Here is a 15,079-nt window from a genome sequence, read left to right as displayed (position 1 = left end):
TGAAATGGTATTAAAAGTTAAGGGATTTTCAAGAATTTTGAAATAGTGATTAAAAGTAAACTCATAACAACCATTTTAATTTTGCTCATTTGATCTTGTATGCACGTGAGGTGCTAACCAAAACTGAATTTTTGTTGAAGTGATGCTTAAAATTATTTCATTAATTTTGATCTTTTTAGGCATATTATTTAAATGGTGTTTAAAAGTTAAAGAACTTTAATGCATTTTGATATTTTTTAATGATTTGATCTTTTAAGCATCGTGTGGTGATAACCCAAAGTTTAAATTCTTGTAATGGTTCGGTTCCTAAAGTTTGGAAATTAGTACTAATAATAACTACCTTTCAATTGTCAAAGGTCATTTATTTTTCCGTGGGAATTGACATATAAGCTTTTTTATAAACTTTTTGTCAACTTCATTTCCAATTTTTTTTTAATTAGTTGGGTATCACCAATATACCCTTGAGAATTGCGGCTACAAGACATTGAATGTCATAATTGAACATGAAGTGAAGGAATTTGCTCCACCTGTTTGAAAATACCAAAAATCAGTTGCTAAATACACTTCGCGATGGAATTATGAGAATATACAAATTGAAATCGAAATCCTTCACCAAATGCAACAGATAATCTAATTTAACTATTAACACAGATAACCGTCTTTTGTTGCTTTTTCTCAAGTTTGTAGAAAATTGCATGGATTTAAGCATTAGTTTTTCATATGGATTAATTTTTAATAATTATGGTGATTGAGATCAGGTGAATGACTTAGTGCAACCAATGACAAGCATAGAAGACAAGAGTGGGGGATATGATCTATGGTGGAGCAAAAGGTGGGATATGATATAATCGGGGAAATTGAGTATTTCTGAGTCGGAGTGATTAATCATAATTACACAAAAAATTCATTATTTGATTGGAATCCACATTGATTTTACTATACTTGATAAGGAAACCAATCCCAAGATTTGTGTTTAAAAATACCTTATGGTTATTTTACTTGGAATCCACATTGATTTTACTGTACTTGATATGGAAACCAATCCCAAGATTTGTGTTTAAAAATACCTTATGGTTATTTTACTTGAACAAACAATAACATTGATTTTAGACATATTTTGTAGGTTTCAATTGTTACATGAAAACCTATTATAAGGGATTGTTTTTCCATGTTAAATAAATATTGTTTGGGTAATTGTAGTCTAGATAAATGATGTTTAAAAGATATTTGAAAAATATGAAAATATCACATAATGGTAAGGTGAAATGAAATAGAAGTTGAAAGTGATTTTTATTTTGATGAAAATTGTTAATGGACAAACATTTCGAAGTACAATGACGTGACAAGGATAAATAAAAGTAGAAACTTGCATTTGGGTATATTTTATTTTTTTTAACTGTTATAGAAATTTACTTTCACACTCTTTGCAATAATACCAAATTTACTTTCAATGGATATTTCTTCCTATATCCACTTTAACTAAAGTCTTACGCCAATCATGGGTCGTGCTTAGTATGGGCCTAAAAAAATTTCTAGTATATATATATATATATATATATATATATATATATATCTTACTATATTATTATACAAACCTTACTATTTCTATAAATAGATTTAAGATGTCCAAATATTTAAGCTAACAGTACAACAAACCATTTAAGTCCTAAAGAATACAATGCAAGAGGTACAAGTGTTTAATATACAATCACTACATATCGAAACATTCAAATAGTAGGTCTTATCTTTCCCAATATAGATGATAACATAGCATTTGAATTTTAAATAAAATATACTTTTGACCGGGCTTCCTCTTATCTTTCCCTCTTTATCTCTGTTTATGTTTGATCGGGTCCTCTTCAAAGTTGAACTACCATATGAATTGCCATTTAGGGGGTGTTTGGCTTAGCTTTTAAAAGCTCAAAAGATCTTTTCCAAAAAGTTACAAAAAATCAGGATTTCCTGACTTTTCCAAAAAGATGTTTTTTCCTGTATTAAAATTCCAAAAGTTCTTAGTTTGCCAAACATCTTTTTGTTTTTTTTCTTTTACAAAAAGAACTTTTGGCTGTGAAAAGCTAAGCCAAACACCCCTTTAGTTTACCATACTTCATTCTACCAAAATTTAAAATTGTGCTTCTCTCTCCACACAATTGGTTGCACGATTATCCAGTTGCTTCGTCATCTTCTTCGATTTTGGTACACACCTTAAGAACTCCACCACCGTTAGCACCATGCTCGCCACCACCTTCATCGGAAATACAAGCCTCTCCATAGTACCATCATATATTCCTTACACCACCAGCATCTCTCTCTGTAAAAGAATCCCTAAGCACCAAAACCACAATAAATCTTCGATCTCTCCCTTACACTTTTACCACTTTTAGTTTATCTCCCTTCCCTCTTTCTCTATGAAAACTCTAGATTGTCAAGGGTTACCACTTAACCTCCTTCTCCATGTCTCATTCTTCAATTTTCATCATGTTTAACTTTCCTCATCGCTTTTTTTTTTTCAATTATTCGTTCAACCTGGAACTCATTTATGCTCCTCCCTCACTGGCAAAGATAGATTGAGTTACATATCAATTTCCTAATCTCCATTTCATCTTCAAAATTCAAATGGAATCATTTCATTTGTGATTCAAATTTTGAATCCCCTTTTCTCTCTCTCTCTCTCTCTCTCTCTCTCTCTCTCTCTCTCTCTCTCTCTCTCTCTCTCTCTCTTGAAAATCTCCTCATTCTATCTAAAAACACCTGATTTCTGAATCGCTACTGCCACAGGTACACTAGGACTGCATTACCACTACCCGCTTCTTCCATTAGTGAACCATTGCAAACCTCCACCGTTAGTCTCCGTTTATATTTCTCTCTGTCTATGTACACTCCACCAAACCACCGACGATGTCACCACTGACGCCTCTGTCTATGTACATAACAGCACCACTGACGCCTCATCACAACCACACCCAGGGAATGATGTATGTGTGTGGCCACACCAACCACACCGGTCAATATACGATTGTGTCAACAAAGTAGAGGGTATAAACTCTATAACTCTTTTATAGTTTTTGTATAATGTATCCATTTTGTATGATCTTTATAGTTTTTATCTGGAATGCCTTACAGGGAGGAGCAGTAGCTTGGAGATCATAGACAGTAAAGAAAAGGGATAGTAGATGACATATAAAGTTAGGTGAGATGTGCTTAATATGTTCATTGAGTGGAAATTAGGTATGAATAGCCTTTATTAGTTATTTAAAGTATTTGTGCGTATGCAATTATCATTCAGATGTGGAAGTTACTATTGACATCCCTAATGTTTTGTGATGTTATGTAGTTGCTAGACCATGAGGGATTAGGGAAGAAACATCCTCAGTGCAAAAGGGGGGAAATTTATATACCATTGTATTCCATAACTTATAAATTTTAACGTATAATTTTAAGGTGTATAATGGTTACCTGCAGGATAAAGAATTTGACAAGTATCATGATTTTAATGCATGACAGTTTGGTCTAATTACAAAAGCTTGATTAACTCTTTTATTTGTTCATGTCAGGTTGTTATTTGTTGTTACAATAGTCCTTTCAATCAATTCTTAAGTCTGTTTTGGTTCAACATCTTTAAGAAATCACTTTGCGTGGATGACTTGAATTCGTTCATGGCAAGGTTCCACCCAAAGTATGCAATTTTCACTTTTACTTATCCCTTTAGTTGTGTTATTTTCTTTGTATTCACATCATTGTAACTTTGTTGCTATTATGTCAATTTGTGACTATGTTGCACCTCAACATGGGTATTAGTGGATGCAGTGAATGCAATGTCACAGACTCACATGAAGATACATGAAGGTAACCTGCTTGAAATGCTTCTTTTATATTGATCTTCACTTTTAAATGGTTTAAATGCAAAAAAGTTGTAGTTGCATGGTTTAGTTTTTGTTTTAGTCTTTTTGAGTTAACTTGAATTTATAGTTTTCGTTTTGATATCAAGGTATCGCTTCACACATTCTGAGAACACAATTTTAGTTCCAGGTGTTGATTAGGAGAAGTTCTTTTCTGGTACACATAATCTACTAAAATGAGTAAGGCTTGAAGTTTGTATATCAATAGACAAAAGAAATAGGAGCCTGCATATTAAGGTAAATCAAACTGTTTTGGTTTGAAGTTCTTTTGTTTTTGCAATTATGTAGAAAAAACAGAAAGGTTGTTTCTATTCCTCTGTACTATTTGATGAAGATGAGTTCTGTTTCTGGTTTTGTAGACGGTGAGTGATGTTTATGCTTGGGCTTGAGTGAGTAATATTACAAAAATTCAACAAAATGGTAATTGTAGTGACATGTAGTCATATGATGGTATGGAATGCACTCTAAAATAAGGAATCACAAGATCTAACTTCTAAAGTAGAGTAATTTTCTGTTATTGTTAACAAAGGGGAGAGATGACATTCATGCATCGATTTCTAATCTCCAAATGAACCTGCTGAAACATAAATATCACTCACTATTAGGATTTAAGCCTCATTTTGTTATGTTTTAGTTTGTACTCTTTTATTAAATTTATTGTATCATAACATACTTTTTTTTTTTTTTTTAACTTATGGCATGCAGTTATGAATTAATGAAAATATACATGAGAATTAAAGTAATTATTTTGTATAAAAGTCAACCTTGAACTGTTTAATAATAATTTATATTGAACGAGGTTCAATATAATTACTATCAGCTAATAACATAGTTAACTGGTCGAAGCAATTTTTAGAGTTATTCGCGAGTTTGATAAGATTTTTAAATTTGCTAAAATAACTATGTTTGCAAAATGCAAAAAGAAGGTGCTACTAATTAGTCGTTAGTTTCAATAATTATTTTTTATTATTAAAACGCATTTATCAAGATGAAGATGATTATCTTGCGAGCAAGTGTTGATAGTTGTTGAAAAACATCACTCCTCAATATTTGTACATTTTTAATGAATAATAAAAAGAAAAAGATAATCTTAAGGATGCTAAAGTGATTAATACTCTGTATAGCAAGAAATGGTCAATTTTAGGCATATTTTCATGCACCCTACAAATACAAAATGAACTGAAAGATGAAAATACACAGACTTTTTAGTACAAAATGAATTGAAAGATGAAAATACACGCACTTTTTTCCCTAAAATAATTACGTTCAGTCAACCGATGCTTTGTGTTCTTTGAAATAACTATGTTTTCAAAAATAATCCTATATAGATTTGTCCATTCTAATTCTGATACGTTCTTTGGAATATATGTTTCCAAAATGATAATAATCATCGAAAGAAAACTTATAGTCGAGCTGAATCTAATCTTATTAATACACACATTTTTTTCCCTAAAATAATTACATTCAGTCAACCGCTGCTTTGTGTTCTTTGAAATAACTATGTTTTTAACAATAATCCTATATAGATTCGTTCATTCTAATCCTGATACGTTCTTTGGAATATATGTTTCCAAAATGATAATAATCATCGAAAGAAAACTTATAGCCGAGCTGAATCTAATCTTATTAAACAAAATTCACAACCCACTGCATTGCGTGGGTTATAACTATTTGTTGCCGCAAAAAGCCAAGTTGAGTTTACATTTTTTAGTTATTATAATATGATGATTAAAGGTTCACAAAATTGTTATTAAAAATCTTAATATATGTTAGATAAAATTACATAAATGGTCACTAGGGTTTCACAAATTCTTGGTTTTCGTCCAAAATACTTTTTTCGTTACAATATGGTCCAGATGGATGACCAATCATATTGTTACGAGATATTGACCCATCAAATGGATTGTATAATGACACCTGATTGATATGTAAAAGTTTTGAGTAATATGTCATTGATGCAGAAATAACTGTTGGTCAACATACTGACAAGATAATAGTTTTGCCAAAGCTTTCTCTACCTCTGTCTGAAGAAGACATGTTCTCATTCAAGCTAAAGATGAAATAATTTCATATTCGATTATGCTTTGCGATGACAATCAATAAAGCTTGGGGACAAACAATTTTGAATGTAGGTATTTATCTTCCAGACCCGGTATTCGTGCATGACCAACTTTATGTTGCATTGTCCAGAGGAGTCTCATGTGGCAATACAAAAGTGTTAGTGAAGCCTAACGAAAATTTCAAACGTGATGAAGTTTATACAACAAATGTGATATATAAAGAAGTGCTACGAGATTAATATTGTATTAGCAGTTATGTGTTTGTACACGTTTCCATATTTGGTGTATTCTTATATAATTCTATTATTTTTCTTTCAGTGACTTACACGATTTGTATTTTGTGTCGACTTGAACCATTTATTTTTACCAGTTATTTGATGTATCATGTCAAAAATAACACAAAAGTTGGATTATATTGTCTTAAACATGTACTTTCTTTTGGAACAAAACATTTTTATAAAAGAAACATAGTGTTGAAAAAACTATTCGCCGCCGCTGCTTTACGCGGGTAACGGCTAGTATATATATATATATATATATATATATATATATATATATATATATATATATATATATATATATATATATATATATATATATACACACACACCTTAATAAGCATTTACCCTCAAATGCTGAATTTTAAGAGGTATAAAACTTACTGCAATATTTACGATCAGTTTATGCATCAAAATTTAAAACTTATCTGGTCAAATGAATCAGTCAAAATTGAACCAACATTCCTTGATATTTGATCCTGTCATCGCGTTACTTTTGACTAAGTCCTTTGATCTTGTTGAGTCTTTGAAGCCTTATATTTCGGCAAAAAAAATTCAATTATGGTTTGTCTTCCCTTATATCAGCGGACTTCGCCTCTTTCGTTGATATCATTTCCCGTTTTCCTTAATATTTGATATGTAAAGTAAGAAATCCACTACCGCAAGTACCATGCTCGCCACTATCATCGACTATCACCTACACCACCATCATCAACTACCATCTCCGCGACCAACACACTATCCACGGCTAGAAGGGAACCACAATACTCTCTTCTGTTCCTACCTATTTTTGGTTTCGTTTTTCTGATTTGGTACCATTATCGGCTCCGCCTTCTCGCACCGAATGTATCATTTGAATCTGAAAATTTTCGATCACGATCACCTTGTCCATAGTATCAGACCTGTCCCTATATATTCCTGGACACCAGCGTCCAATCATCACAATCATTTACCCAAAAGAAACCTAGTCGTCGTTCCTCACCCTCTCTCTTACGTTTCCGTCTCTGCCATGACCAAGAGTCGTCAGTCTTCAACCACCATCAAACACACTTTTTCAGGGAAATTGATTTATTGGGTTTTTGTTTGATCTCTGTTTTCAGATCATTTTCGGGCTTTCACCATTGAGCACAAGAAACATCACTGCATAACTAGAGAAAAACCTAGGCATTTTTGTTATTGTTTTTTTTTTTTTAAAAAAAAACTTAGACCCAAATTTACACATACAAACGATTTAGGTATATATCTTCATCTTTGTCTGAAATACAATATTCGTGAGTATATGTATGTCTTTGCGTGTGTATCTATGTATATGACCGTTTTGACATATCTTAATGCATGTAAGATTGATTGAATTATTTTTGTGCTTACATTCTGTTAAGTTTGATTTCCAGGAAATGGATGTGGTTCAAAGAAGATAGAATAAGTTGGTCATAATGAGTTGCTGGAAAAGGTTGAGAATGTTGCCTTTTTTAACTAGGATTTACTTTCTCGAGTATTAACATTGAGATGTCTACTAAGATAGAATTTGGCTTGATAGATTTTAGTTTGTTGAGGTGGTATTTTTACTTTTTTCTTCACTCTGATGGTTGCTCATTAATACCAAGAGCATCCACATGTCTTAATCCTTTTTATTGTAGTCACTTTAGCAATTAGATTGATGGTAAAATAATATTTTTGTGTCTATTCACCTATGACATACAGTTTGATAATTTCATTCTTTCTTAATTTTAGCAATCCCAACTAGCATATGCAAAAAATCTTAGTAAGCATTTCTTCCCGTTATTAAAGTTTTTTTGATGATAATGTTGTTATCCCTACTATGGTCCATTTGGTTTTATTGGTAATTTAGCACATGTTGACTATTGAGTTAATGGGAGGACACTGGACACCTCAATGTGGGGTGAAGGAGAATATGGGTAAATGACTCATTCAAAAAGATCATGATGCTTTTTGGGGACGATCATGAGGGAGACGAGGTAAATTACTCCAGTAAACCCAATCAAGTAATTTGTTCTTATGTATTTTTTACTACTTTTGTTGTTACATAATGTATAATATAAGGAAAGAGGGTGGTGGACCAACTTAAACAAAATGCTTCAGCATTGGCAGGCCTTGAACTTTGCTTTTAAACCATCTGGTGGCAGGAAACCTGGTTTATCAAAAGGACTTGTGTGCATCATGATCTTTATCAATAGGATATCGAAAAGGGGAAGGGCCAAGGTGACTTTATTGTATAAAGTAGGTTGTTATGTATCCAATATTCTTTGAGGGGTTGTTTTTTTTATAGCAATGTAATTTCATCTATATTTTATTATAACTTCTTGCATATATAAAAAATGAACATGAGTAGAATTCTATTTTTAACATTCAAATATTTTCAGTTTTTTATAATTTTGTTTCAATGACAATGTTGTGACATGTTTTGGGCCGAGGACGGAGGATTGTATTTTTCAAAATTTCTTTGGTGATCTATATATTAAACTATGTTTTTCTTATGCTAATGTATCACTACAAGAAGATTGGGCAACAGCGGCGACACGTGTCGCCGCTAAAGGTTAGGCGTGTCGCCGCCAATACCTTTAGCGGCGACATGTCGCTGCAAATACGTCGCCCGTATTGTTTCGTTGCTAATACGCTCAATGTCGCCGCAAATACGTCGCCGGTATTGTTTCTGGCTGTTGCAGTAATCCTGAGGGCTTTTGATGCTCTGCCTTGACTTTAAAGCAAATCAGGCATTTTCCTACTTAATTGCCTATCTTAGCCTTCATATTAGGCCACCAATATAATTTATTTAGATCTAGATGCATCTTGTCTGATCCAGGATGTACATAATGCCTTGATCTGTGAGCTTCGTCCAAGACTAAGATCCTAATGTTACCAAACTTTGGTGTCCAGATTTTATTCATGAAATAATGAGTTCCATCATCCTTAAGTTCATAATATTTATCCATTCCCTGTAAAGCTTCATCCACAATATTCTCCTCTCCCTGAGAATCTAGTTGAACCTCACGAATCTGGGTATTAAGGTTGGAAGGGATGGTCATAGTTAGTGTCTTTACTCATCAACGTTTCGATAATTATTAATGTATTTTCGTGGTAGATGATCCCTGCCTGGACCTTCTATAATCTCCTTGTGCATACTTTTCGTATAAAATCAAAAGTGAATAGACAGTCGAATAAGTGATTCTACCTTAAGCCCATAACCAAACATGGAACAAGAAGTAAAGTGGAGTCACAAATCCTAAGTCTATAGAATCTTAATTATATACAACCTTAACGTATACACCTAGCAAGCATAAATTACCGGCAAGGGTACTTAGTTTTTATATGAAAGACGTGACTATTCAGGGTGAGAAGACAATTGGTGATTCCTACCTGGTCCTTTTACAATGGACTGGTGTATACACATCGTATATAATTAAGATCGAATAGAGGGTCGAATAAGTGATTCTACTGTTAGCCCACAACCAAACAAGGAACATGAAGTAAAGCGGAGTCACAAATCCTAAGTCTATAGAATCTTAGTTATATACAACCCTAACGTATACACTTAGCAAGAATAGATTACCAACAAGGGTCTTTAGTTTCTATATGAATGACGTGACTATTCAGGGTGAGAAGACAATTGGTGATCCCTACCTAGTCCTTATACAATCGCTTTGTGCATACACAACGTATATCATCAACATCGAATAGACGGTCGAATAAGTGATTCTACCTTAAGCCCACAACCAAAAAAGGAACAGGAAGTAAAGTGGAGTCACAAATCCTAAGTCTATAGAATCTTAGTTATATACAACCCTAACGTATACAATTGCAAGAATAGATTACCAACATAGGTCCTTAGTTTCTACATGAATGACGTGACTATTCAGGGTGAGAAGATAATTGGTGATCCCTACCTGGTCCTTGTATTATCGCCTTGTGCATACACATCATATATAATCAAGATCGAATAGACGTTCGAAAAAGTGATTCTACCTTAAGCCCACAACCAAACAAGGAACAAGAAGTAAAGCGGAGTCACAAATCCTAATTCTGTAGAATCTTAGTTATATACAACCCAAACATATACACATAACAAGATTATATTACCAACAAGGGTCCTTAGTTTCTATATGAATGACGTGACTATTCAGGGTGAAAAGACAATTGGTGAGAATTTCTAAAGTACTCTTCTTATTTGGATGCTTGCGATATCTACTGTGTAAGTTTCATTAAGTTGGATAAATTTATGTTTTTGTCATGTTTCAAAGCATATGGTCGATAAGGCTTTTATCCACACAAGTATCAATTAATACCGAAGCCTAAACATTGTTGATATGAAATGTACCAATAACCATAGGTGGTTCTTGTAGAGCATCTCAAGTAGTGATCATAAGTTCTCTTCTATTGCCACCCTGATTCTTCAGTTTCGGGTAGTCCTTCCTAAAATGTCCTGGTTAATTACATTCATAACAATTACGACTTCCTCCTTTCATAGTGGTTGAGGTTTTTCTGTAGTACCTTGAGATGTGACCTCTCATGTTACACTTGTTGTAGATTATCTCCCTTTTAATTTTAGAGACAGACCCCATATTTAATGCTTCACTTTCTTGCTTTCCGATTTTACCATGCTTGTACAGAGGTGTGCAAGGTCATTAAACCTCGTCGTGTAAGTCTTGACATCAGAACCTTTCAATTTTAGGTTCCAAAGCTCATGTTCTAGGCTTTGTACTTCTCCTCGAGGGCAGTACTCCTCTATTACTAGTTCCTTCATGTTTTCCTATGACATTGATTTGGCCACTGAGACACCTAAAGTTTTTACATGGTCAGTCCACCATGTTAAAGCTCCGTCCATCAAGGTGCATGTGGAAAAACGCGCTTTGTATCACAACTAGCAATTTTAGTTTATGGTTGTATGTATGCACCAACACCCTCACTATGTAACATGATTTATATGGACTATGTTAAGGTAAGATGGACCTATTTTGAAGGCAATTACAAGCATAACACTTAAAGGAAACTTGCAACACTAGTTCGAGGACCAAAAGCGACCAAAACACAAACTTTAACACCTTTTCACTTAGGAATTCGGTCATGATAAATCCATGACTGAACACACACTTAAGGGGTGTTTTGGGCCTTATAAAAACGAATTCCCATTTTTTTGGGGCCTTCCAAGGCCTATTTCCCCATAAGTGACCCGTTTAGGACCAATTTCCTCATTTCTACACTTTTGGCACCGATTTCTCTTTGTTTGAGGAGAATTCAGTAATACTTTAATTATTTAAAGGGTGTTCGGCCAAATATAAGGACTTTCCAAAAGGGATATCATTTGTTTTTTAGATCTCATGTACTAAAAGTGCCATGGGAAAACTAAAATCGGCTTTGCATCCAATTATCCACCGAATTTCCATACCATTCACCCAAATATCCATCAAATATATATACCATCTCTTTTCCCTATTAACCCACAACTGGAGACCATTTTACTTCATTTTCATTTCAAACTTTTCTCCCATACTCTCTGTTACAACACTCTCCAGACTCCTTCAAGAACTAGGAAAAGTTCATCAATTTCTTCCACCTTTTTAAGTGCTTCTTAGTTTTTGGTAAGGATTTCTATAAACTCCTAGTGTTATTACATTTATTTATGATCATATCACAACTATTTATACACACAGATTTTGTGTATATTATTCATAGGGTGTTAGGAGCTTCAAGTGTTCATCTAGAACATCTTAGTGCTAGACTTCCAAGTTCTTCATAACACACTTCAAACCTTTCCACAAAACAACCAAGGTGAGATTCATACCCCTTATTTTCGTGTTTTACTATCTTTAGGGGGGAATACAAGCTTAGTTTTGTGTTAAATATTGGTATATATGCTTGCATGTGTATGTTTTTCATGCTTATATGTGTGATATGTTATGAAATCTTGATTTTCTACCATCATCTCGAAATGTCATCATATTTTGAAGATATGAAAAAATGACTTACCTTATGTAGCTTTACAAAATGGTGGAATATGTTTAACATATTCAAAACTACACTAAGAAACTAAACAAAATACATGAAAGGAACCATACTTGTCGATAAAGTGGGAAATGGGCGAAATGTGTTATTTTCATAAAAATGAACTCCTATTGTGTCATTTTTGTTACTAAGGGATTAAGATGGCTATTTTCATAAAAATGGACCATTTACTAGATTTAAAAAAAGGCCAAAAAGGAAACTTTTTACCAAGTTTGCGCCAAATATGACATTTTTAATTAAAATGGGCCTAAAAGGAATTATTGAATAAAGTTGGGACAAATATGGCATTTTCAATTTAAAAATGGGTCTTTAAGTTAATATTTTAACAAATTGAGCCATTTTTTATGCTCGCATAAATTATGGATCAATCGTAATATTTTGGATAAAATTGAGCCATTTCAGACATTCACAATAATAAGGAATACATTATTGTTATATATGGAATATAGTCGAACATATACTCTCTTTACACGATTCTCTGGAAAACACAATTACATAAACCGTTAAGGCTCTAGTGAGACATCATCTTCACCCGTACCTACCTAGCGTACAAATTAAGTCTTGTAACCAGAGTCTCCTGGAGGAAGAGCGAGATAATGATGTATAGATCTATACGTGGATTGTCACCCCACACTTGAGTTGTTCGCTAAAGCTACACTGGGCAGTCTAGGGTGATAAGTATCTTATCGTAACCGACGCCTGAAGAACGTCACGACAGGCATATCAGTTGCATCAAGCATGGTTATGACGACTCACGTAGAGATTAACACATACCGTTTTAATACGGGGTTTAACTTATACTTCACTAGTTTTATTTGATATAAAACTACACATTTATCTTAATACACCAGTAATACTATTTCGGTCTTAGGGTCCAAGACTGCAGGTATATACTATCATAAAATATTAGATTTTCTGGGAATATTCACTACAGACTTCAGTTTTCAGAGGGATACATTACACTCAGTGTTACCAAGTACATACATTGTGTTGATAGTCCACATGCATTCTTTTGATTGTTCGCATTCGTTTTGTTGATCGTCTACATGTAGTGTGTGGATTGTCCACAAACAATGTGTTGAATATTATATATTATTCGCACTACTTCGGCCTTAGGATTTTAAGGTTATGATTTCTCTCACATACAGAAAACATTGGATTTTCTGGGAATACAACTCTCTCACATACAGAAAGTATTAGATTTTTTTGGGAATACAACTCTCTCACATACATAAAATACTGGATTTTCTAGGAACATCTAAATTACATTCCAACTTTCATACAACAGAACATACAAGATTTTCTGGGGAATTTCTTGATACGTTTTCAAAACAAGATTAACAAAAATACACATGCCATAATACAAGATTTGAAACAAAATTCACAAACTATTTTTATAGAAAATATCGGATTTTTCTTGAGATTACGAACTAATGCAAAGTTTTCGTAAAATATGCTTATGAACTCACAACATTTTATATGTTGACGCTTTTAAAATCGCTTGTATTCTCAGGATCTCAGTGAGCAGGTATATAAGCCTCGGATACTATATATTTAGCTACATTTTGGGATTTAGTTGCTGATGTCGCTTTGTTGTAATATTTGTGAACAAATACACTATGTAAAACAATGTAAGTTTGTTATCTCATCAATGTATGATGTGTGGATTTACTATGTTTTATTTATATCCAATTGTTATGATACTAGATAATATCGTCACCCGCCTCCGGACATTTCCGCCATTCTGGTTCGGGGGTGTGACAGATTGGTATTAGAGCATCGTTTATAGTGAACTAGGATATCTAGCCATATAAGATATACAACTTTAAATACAATGGGACTAAAACACTCTGACTAATAGAATACAAACATATCTGCTTATTTGAATAGTGTCATAAGAAGAGAAACAAATAAAAGTCTTTGGAGGAGCTGGACATCGCAATTAAACCTAGACAATTATGTAATCGTATTTTGGATAAATATAGCCTGATCAACTTCATTTACTCAAAATACGACCAACATATGCCTAGGAGTGATCGGGTGGACAGCAAGTCTAAAACTTATCAACCTTAGATCCAAAAGTTCCAAGAAACCAAACTTAAACAAATAAAATACTATACAAATATTTTAGGAAACCATAGAACCCTCGTACTTAAATCTCCTACATGTTTCTCACACCACTAACCTCGCATGGACGACATGGCCGAATATCATCACGAAGACCCCTATCACCCTATGAAAATGGCCAACACATGGATCGAGGAGACATCAGGTGAGGTTGAAAGGGAAAACCTAGAATTGGGTTCCGAAGAATACCAGGAAATGGACTATGAGGGGGGGGGGTGGAGAATTCCGATGAGGAGTCAGATAAGGATGAAGGCACCAAAGAGATACTTAGCGAACGTTACCCTTCGGGAGTAATACCAAACCAACACACAAAACAGGAGGACCCTACCGACCGAATACACTCCTTAGAGGAGGAAGTAGCCACCATAAGACAACAAGCCATTGGAGCTGAAACTAGAGCAACCTTAGTAGAGCAGAGAGCAGATCTGAGCACTTTGTGCATTATTTCAGCATATGAGCGTCGCTACACTACTCGCACTACATCCTAGGGTTACCTTTTATTTCGTTGCAACAAGAATTAGTTAAAAAAGAGAGGTACGCCGTCTGAGAACCTATGAAATCTGAACCCATTAATTGTATTCATAGCTACATCCTATTTTGGATAAACTTAATATTCTTACCGTCCCGATTACTACTCTCTGCCATAAATATACCATAGGGATGTAGGTCAGAACATTGGAAACTACCCAACCACCTG

At 33.7% G+C, this 15,079-nt stretch overlaps 1 long non-coding RNA gene across 12 annotated transcripts; it reads left to right on the top strand.

Moving 5' to 3' along the window:
* The first annotated feature begins 1,644 nt into the window (after positions 1-1,644).
* LOC111888004 (uncharacterized) lies at positions 1,645-6,276 on the top strand. Of its 12 annotated transcripts, none has more exons than XR_008230279.1 (5): positions 2,084-3,036; positions 3,124-3,676; positions 3,799-3,846; positions 4,030-4,136; positions 4,259-6,276. It is a non-coding gene; the product is annotated as an uncharacterized LOC111888004 (long non-coding RNA). The 12 variants fall into 12 exon arrangements; XR_002848990.3 differs by having other exon boundaries at positions 2,085-3,036; positions 4,024-4,136; XR_006188180.2 differs by lacking the exon at positions 4,259-6,276 and having other exon boundaries at positions 2,086-3,036; positions 3,970-4,257.
* The last annotated feature ends 8,803 nt before the right edge of the window (positions 6,277-15,079 follow it).

Source organism: Lactuca sativa, chromosome 2, assembly GCF_002870075.4.
Source record: "Lactuca sativa cultivar Salinas chromosome 2, Lsat_Salinas_v11, whole genome shotgun sequence".
In the NCBI taxonomy this organism is placed as follows: Eukaryota; Viridiplantae; Streptophyta; class Magnoliopsida; order Asterales; family Asteraceae; genus Lactuca; species Lactuca sativa.
This window is presented reverse-complemented; position numbering and strand designations above follow the sequence as displayed.